This window comes from Mercenaria mercenaria, chromosome 3 (assembly GCF_021730395.1).
Source record: "Mercenaria mercenaria strain notata chromosome 3, MADL_Memer_1, whole genome shotgun sequence".
Lineage (NCBI taxonomy): Eukaryota > Metazoa > Mollusca > Bivalvia > Venerida > Veneridae > Mercenaria > Mercenaria mercenaria.
The window spans coordinates 99,396,039-99,404,886 of NC_069363.1; the positions used below are offsets into that span (position 1 = coordinate 99,396,039).

The 8,848-nt window shown below is 34.9% G+C and overlaps 1 non-coding gene across 1 annotated transcript; it reads left to right on the forward strand.

Moving 5' to 3' along the window:
* Positions 1 to 8,775: 8,775 nt before the first annotated feature.
* On the forward strand, positions 8,776 to 8,848 carry Trnak-cuu (transfer RNA lysine (anticodon CUU)). Its single transcript has one exon. It is a non-coding gene; the product is annotated as a tRNA-Lys (tRNA).

Genomic DNA, 8,848 nt, shown 5'->3' on the forward strand with positions numbered 1-8,848 from the left:
AGCACTTACAACAAATTGAGCACATTTTCTAGGTAATTCACATATCAAATGTTTTAATTTGTCATCATCTATTAAATTAACAAAGTCTTAGGATAGCAGTATGTCCCCAAATATATTTGTTCTTAAGGTAGTGTACCCATCACAATTTTGTAGAAAAATGTTTCTGATCTTCCATGGAACTTGAGGAGCAAAATCTACAGATTATTGGGTGGGTGAAAACCAGGAATCCTAACCACTAGACCAAACCGGATAAATCGTTACACGTACTGAGAAAAAGTGGCTTATATAGTAAATAAACAGTTAGACATATACTAGTACTGTTATTTCGTTGTTTGATCAAGACAACAATGCTTGAACACCTTTGATGAATACCAACAAAAGATCGTGCATTACTCAGTCCTGCGGTATACAAATACTTCCATAGCGTAACAACTTAACATCCACAAATCATACTTCAGACAAGAAACTAGGTTCCGTTAACCGTTCTGTTTTCAAAACGCTGGGAGAGATATTAATTGACTGACTGACTGACTGACTGAATGACTGACTGATTGATTGTGACCATGTATTCATCTGCTGATATCATTTAGGGACAATGAAGGCAAGTGACTTACGGTTGATTACTTACAGCTAAAGTAAACGGATTTTAATGGGTATGGTATCAATGTAAAGCTAACATATTTATCTACCCAATAATCTTTATTTCCTTGTGATTTTCGCATTATTGAGCGAGATAACGTTCTAGATGCATTTATATTTGAACAATCCTCGTACATGAGCTTACATGTGCACCAAGATCTGCGATAAATGCGTATGGAATCAGCTGGATTAAGCACAACTGCTGAAATATTTATTTGGATAACATTAGGATATGTTGCGTACATAAGCCAAACAATTAAATGTTCCGTTCGTATACATACATAATGCAGTTGTAAATATATTACAGTAAACCGACTACAGTAAATATAGAATAGTAATAATTGTTTCGTACAAAGAAAAATCATGTAGAAAAAATTAATGCGATAAAACTAAATACCGATAAAAATGATTAAAGATACAAAGATAAAATGCAATATGTCTAAAGTATGAGAAATCGCCATGTCGAACATATACGTGTTGTATTGACAGATCTATGTACAATACATGTACGCAAATAACAAAGCCTATCTATAGTAAATATCTTCAAAAGCCACTACATATAGTCATTGAAGACTGTAGAACTATCGGGAGGTCCGGAGGCAATGGGTTATCCAATTGAACTATTCCCATTCCACATTTGACCTTCTATTTTTCTACGTTCTGGTAAAGATCTCTATACAACTGAGCGGTTCCAAGTTTGAAATGTTTCCTCTACTTTAATTCTCTCACATTGTATAGTAGTCGCAACTTGACCGCGATGGTTGACCTTCGGCTGATTATTCATATCGATTATTTCATTGTAGAAATAAAGGGTGATTAGGGTAGCCATGTATATTTATATGGAATTAGTATGTTTACAGTGCAGTATCAAGCGAAACCGATGGAAAACCGACTTCGGTAAATATAGAATAGTAATAATTATTTCGTACAAAGAAAAATCATGACGATAAAATTAATTCGGTAAAATCAAATACCGATAAAAATTATTAAATATACAAAGATAAAATGCAATATGCCTAAAGCATGAGAACTCGCCTAGTCGAACATATACGTGTTGTATTGAAAGATCTATATACAATACATGTATGCAAATAACAAAGCCTATTTATAGTGAATATCTTCAAAAGCCACTACATATAGTCATTGAAGACTATAAACTATCGGGAGGTCCGGAGGCAATGGGTTATCCAATTGAACTATTCCCATTCCACATTTGACCTTCTATTTTTCCATGTTCTGGTAAAGATCTCTATATAACTGAGTGGTTCCACGTTTGAAATGTTTCCTCTACTTTCATTCTCTCACGTTGTATTTAACGACTAATTTGTAAAATACAGCGACCTAACAAAATTCATCAGTGCCTCGCTATGCTTTTCTTAAATTTCGCGCCAATTGTTAGTGGTTTTTGCAGTAACGTTGTCGCACTGTCTATCTAGATTCTACTTGATTTTCAAAGATGTATACGTAGCCCGGCTAGCTCACGCTAGTCGGTAGAGCACGAGACTTTTAATCTCGGGGTCGTGGATTCGAGCCCCGACTTAGGCGCAACATTTTTCTCATTCTCTACCGTAGTCTTTATATGAGAATTGTAATTTTCTCGGGCCTCTTATGAAAAACAGCGCTTTAAAAAGACGTTGACACAAACAGAATGGTGCAATGCTTCTGTAGACAACATGACGCTATATAGTCCGATTATTGAGAGTATTCATTTTTTAAGCAGAGACGTAGTTAGATGCATGTAAACTAAGCACTATGCACCGCCTAGACTGACTGACTGACTGATTGACTGACTGATTGATTGATTGATTGATTGATTAAATGATTGATTGATTAAATGATTGACCATTGTGACCAAGTTTTCATCTGCTGATATCTTTTAAGGACAATTAAGGCAAGTGACTTACGGTTGATTACTTTCAACTTAATAGAACTGTTCACAATACATGAATACATGAGCTTATATGTGCACCAAGATCTCAATTAATACGTGTGGAATCAGCTGGAGATTTAAGCACAACTGTTGAAATATTTATTTGAATAGCTAACATTAGGACATGTTGCGTATATAAGCCAAACAATTAAATGTTCAGTTCTTCTATAATTACATGTATACATACATAATGCAGTAGTATATATATTACATTAAAACACGGTTTTGATGTAATCCTTTGTTAGTTTTGTCCATTATATAGGTTATTGTACCGATACCGCTCTATACACACGATTATTTTACTATACCTGTCCATTATTAACCTGTAACTGTCCATTCCTAAAATAATGGATACTTTAAGAATGGACAGGTGCATGTTAATAATGGACAGGTATAGTAACAAACCTTATACGTTGAGAGGTGTGAGTACATCAACCCATGAAATTTGAAAGTTTCAAAATATAAACTGCAACGTCTTTTTTCAGAAATTGTAGCTGCAAAAAAAAAAAACCCCTGAAGGGGAACGTATGATTTTAACCCAAATCACCCCAATGAAAATCAAATAATGTGCAAAAGTTATTTTAAACCTTCAACCGTTAGAAAGTAGTAAAGTCCTCTTTGTGTACTCCTGAATCGCAATAGAAACGTATCGCAGATATACACCTGGTATGGCATTTTCAGTCGAAAATAGATGAAAATAGGCAACGTAATGTAACAACAAGAGCTGTCGGAGGACAGCAACGCTCATTTATTCAACAGCCTTGTCAAGTGAATGAATATTAAAGTCAAAAAGGGGGCATCATTTTGTAAAATTGCAAAAAGGGTTATGGAACCTGTGCAATGCATATCAGCTCATGACAATTAACGGACAATTGTGCAAGTTTCCATCCATTCCTTTTAGAGGGTACTAAGAAACCAGCTTATATACAAAAATTTAACCAACAACTGCTTAGTCAAAAAAATAGCATAATTTTGTAAAAATGCAAAGTAGAGTTATGGCACCTGAGCACTGCATATCAGATCATCACATTGAACAAGTGTTTGACGTTTTAATCCATTTCCATTAGTAGGTACTGAAATACCAGGTTACATATAAAACCTTAATAAAAAATTTCTAAATCGTAAAAGGGGCACAGTTTTTAACAAAAGCACAACAAAGAGTTATGGAACCTGTGCCGTGTAAGCCAATTTATCACAGTGAATAAGGTTCATGTAAAGTGTTTTGAAACTGCCCTGCGGGTGAATTTTTGTTTTATGTTTTTAGGCATCATAGGCTTTGTTTTTCATAAAATGTATACCAAACTGTTCAGAATAAGTAGAAGTGTCTTTCAAGAGAAGTGTTATGTTTGGAATAATAAATTTCTCTTATATCACATGTACTTTGCTCGTCCACATTCTGTTTTGTAGAAAATATCAAACTTTCTTTTCAAAAATATTTTGACATTATGTCTATACTTACTGTGTGCCTAACATATTTCTCCAGGTACTCCCAGTGTTGAAAATGTTAAAAACATGTACATTTCAAAACGTCCCAAAAATTACAAAATGAAAGTGAAAGTAGTGCTGTCAAAATGACAAAATACTGCTATGTTCAAGAAAATATGTAAGTTAACCATATTTCATTACTGGGAATACCCAGATACATATATTGCACACACAACCAAAACAAACTTAAAGAAAAAATACGTTTGAAAAAGATGTTTGATATTTTCTACAAAACAGAACGTTGACAGCCGAAGTACATGTGATATTAAACAAAATACACATTCCCAAGAATAAAGTACTCCTACTTACTCTGAACATTTCAGTATATTTATTATAAATGGTAATGGTCTTTGAGATATAAATTTTCAAAATTAATATTCACCTGAGGGATGTTCTCCAAATACTTTTTTGAACCGTAACCAAATCGGGACGCCGACGCAGACTCATAGATGAAATAAAAATAGTGGAAAACCACAGGTCGCCCAACACGACATAAACGAAAATGTTGCAGGCTCGGTTTGATTGAACCTGTTCACGGACGGTAGTGAACGTGCACGCTACCTTCCACGCCCTCTAGCCCCGGGTTGAGCAGAACTCAACCTTTACACATGTTATGTGCCAGAATGTAATTTAAAGACATCCGCAGATGTGTTCATACGGCGGTGCACATGGAACCTTCAACGATGCACAGAGTGCAATTCCATGAACAGCGGATAAAATAATGGCTGGGCCCTAAACGAGAAAACAATGGGCAGATTTAAACAAACTGGAGTCCAATAGCTCTACCTTTTCTTTGAATAGTCGAGCTAAAAATATAATTTTCCTTTCTTTTTCAAATGCTGCAGACCTATTCTCTCATGCAGTGTTCGAGTAAAATTAGTTTAGTTTTTGCCATAACTGACAATTGTTGCAGTCCTACCCAGTAATCAGGTAATGTGCAATTTCACCTTTCTCCTACAAAGACAAAAAAAGAGAGAAAAAACAAAACAGTTGCCTAATGTTTTACTGCATGTTTCGGTATTCCGGTATTACCGGAAAATTTGGCCGTAATGATCTTAATTTAACAATACATATTTTGCAATAACAATGTTATTTATTGCAAAAACGAGATACGAGTCATAACTAGTGAATATCTCATGTAATACGTGTAATTTTCTTCTAATAAAAATGACAGAATATCTCGTAATTACGATTGTTTTGTAATAATGATATAAAATACAGACATACAATTTAGAATATCTTCACCTGGACCCGTCATTTATACAAAACTGCAAACTCAGCACGAATAAAGCATGGACAACTATTGATACATACATCATACGTCCAAGTTAAATTATACTTTTTGTAAAGGTACTTCAAATCATTCATAAGTAATGACAAACGAGATATGTTCGAAACTTTCCTAAGAATCAGCACTGAATATCATTAGTGTTTAAAAAACTTTTAATTGCAATAAATATTTATATGCAATCTAATGTAAACTCTATTTGACTTGGATTTTTACTAAGCACAGAGACAAAAAATCAATGAATTGTCTTTGCCTCAAAGAGGACAATATTAGAAACATTACATAATATCACGACAATCTTGATTTTTCCGCGAGGACCGCCTTTTAAGTCAGAGAAAAGCCTCAAACTATCCATTATGTGAAAGAATGGACAATCTCGGCGCCTTGCGCCTCGGTTTATCCATTCTTTCACATAATGAAGACAGTTTTCGGCTTTACTGCTTTACGTAAAGCGAAACCGATGGAAAACCGACTTCGGTAAATATAGAATAGTAATAATTATTTCGTACAAAGAAAAATCATGTAGATAAAATCAGTGCGATGAAATCAAATACAGATACATATTGTTAAAGATGCAAAGATAAAAATGCAATATGCATAAAGTATGAGACCTCGCCTAGTCGAACATATACATGTTGTATTGATAGATCTATGTACAATACATGTATGCAAATAACAAAGCCTATTTATAGTGAATATCTTCAAAAGCCACTATATATAGTCAGTGAATACCATAAACTATCGGGAGGTCCGGAGGTAATGGGTTATCCAATTGAACTATTCCCATTCCACATTTGACCTTCTACTTTTCCATGTTCTGGTAAAGATCTCTATATAACTGAGTGGTTCCACGTTTGAAATGTTTCCTCTACTTTCATTCTCTCACGTTGTATTTAACGACTAATTTGTAAAATACAGCGACCTAACAGAATTCATCAGTGCCTCGCTATGCTTATTCTTTTATTTCGCGCCAATTGTTAGTGGTTTTTGCGGTAACGGTAAAGATCTCTATATAACTGAGTGGTTCCACGTTTGAAATGTTTCCTCTACTTTCATTCTCTCACGTTGTATTTAACGACTAATTTGTAAAATACAGCGACCTAACAGAATTCATCAGTGCCTCGCTATGCTTTTCTTAAATTTCGCGCCAATTGTTAGTGGTTTTTGCGGTAACGTTGTCGCACTGTCTATCTAGATTCTACTTGATTTTCAAAGATGTATACGTAGCCCGGCTAGCTCACGCTAGTCGGTAGAGCACGAGACTTTTAATCTCGGGGTCGTGGATTCGAGTCCCAACTTAGGCGCAACATTTTTCTCATTCTCTACCGTAGTCTTTATATGAGAATTGTAATTTTCACGGGCCTCTTATGAAAAACATGATAATATTTTTCCAAACAACCAGAAATCTTTCTTGCATTATTTTTGATTGATAAATAATTTTCAGCAATCGAATGAAGTTCTGTATTCACTGCAGAAAGAAGTATTTCCTGTGAGCACCTGTCCGATAGGGAGCGCTTTTTAACAACTTCCGACGAAACTTTTCAAATCTATCACCTAGTGTGAAAGTATACTTGCGTAACCATAAAGCTCGATTCTCGAGCAGGCCTTTGGGCCTGCTCTTCGAGCTCGCTAATAATTTTCTGATATTAAAGACGAATTTCTGAATAGGATTCGTTATTTGATAAGAAATTATAATCATCGACATGTTTTTTTAAAAATCATACACGTGCTGACGCCTAAATTGTCTCCCGTTGTTTATTAGAGTTACCGTTCGTCCGGCGCAGTAATACTTTTTGTAGTGAATCACCGAGAAGTCGTGGGAAAATTAAAAAAACATGTAAATAAACTAAAATTAACCACCTTTTCAAGATCAATTTCAAGTGATCGACGTTATGCATTTAATCCACCAGACCTGTGTAGCATCTTACATATCTGTTCTAAGGTATTCATTATGTAGAATGTCATGTTATGCCCTTGCAATGCTAATCCCACTATGATTTTTTTTGTTTACATTTTTAATCAATGAGAAATATGGCGTCCATCCCGAGTTGAAATGACGTGGCGTTAAATGTTTACATGTTTAAACAAACCTGGTGCGTTAGAAAGAAAATCTCATCCCTTCAACATTATTTGTAACACTGGTATTGCAAAAAACCTGTTTTTTCCTTATACAAAAGATTAATATTTAGTGTTGAATGTACTTTCACAAAGACCTCTGTTTTCCTATTACATTCACAGTACCACATCTTTATCCACAAAGTACTGAATATTACAGGTGTCCATCAGTATTATATCAGTTTAGGAATATGTTTTTTATCTTCCCACCATCAATTTCTTGAATATGCACCCCTTCCCCATTTCTGTATGAACTGTGAATATAGCAATATGCGTCCCCTTAATAGAACTGTTCACAATACAAAAATACATGAGCTTATATATTACACCAAGATCTGTGATAAATACGTGTGGAATCAGCTGGAGATTTAAGCACAACTGTTGAAATATTTATTTGAATAGCTAACATTAGGACATGTTGCGTATATAAGCCAAACAATTAAATGTTCAGTTCTTCTATAATTACATGTATACATACATAATGCAGTAGTATATATATTACAGTAAAGCGAAACCGATGGAAAACCGACTTTGGTAAATATAGAATAGTAATAATTATTTCGTACAAAGAAAAATCATGTAGATAAAATAAATGCGATAAAATGAAATACCGATAAAACTTATTAAAGATACAAAGATAAAATGCAATATGTCTAAAGTATGAAAACTCGCCTAGTGGAAAACATACGTGTGGTATTCATAGATCTATGTACAATACATGTATGCAAACAGCAAAGCCTATTTAAAGTTCCTATCTTCAAAAGCCACTATATATAGTCAGTGAATACCATAAACTATCGGGAGGTCCGGAGGTAATGGGTTATCCAATTGAACTATTCCCATTCCACATTTGACCTTCTACTTTTCCATGTTCTGGTAAAGATCTCTATATATAGTCCATTTTAACTGACCTGGCGGGTCGTGGTTTCGCGACGGTCGTGCAGGATATGTAGTATATTCGGCAACCTGATATCTTATTCACAGGTCCTCTACCTTACACTGTTACCATCGTAGCTCTACCTATTTTGCTCGTTTTTTTTAAATTACCATTATTTGCATAAGCCAGAGATTAACTCCGTCCCGCCAGGTCAAATAAAACGCACTATAACTCAGCGGTTACACGTTGGAAATGTTTCCTATACTTTCATTCTCTCACATTGTATTTAACGACTAAATTGTAAAATACAGCGACCTAACAGAATTCATAAATGCCTCGCTATGCTTTTCTTAAATTTCGCGCCAATTGTTAGTAGTTTTGGCGGTAACGTTGTCACTCTGTCTATCTAGATTCTACTTGATTTTCAAAGATGTACACGTAGCCCGGCTAGCTCAGTCGGTAGAGCACGAGACTCTTAATCTCGGGGTCGTGGGTTCGAGCCCCACGTTGGGCG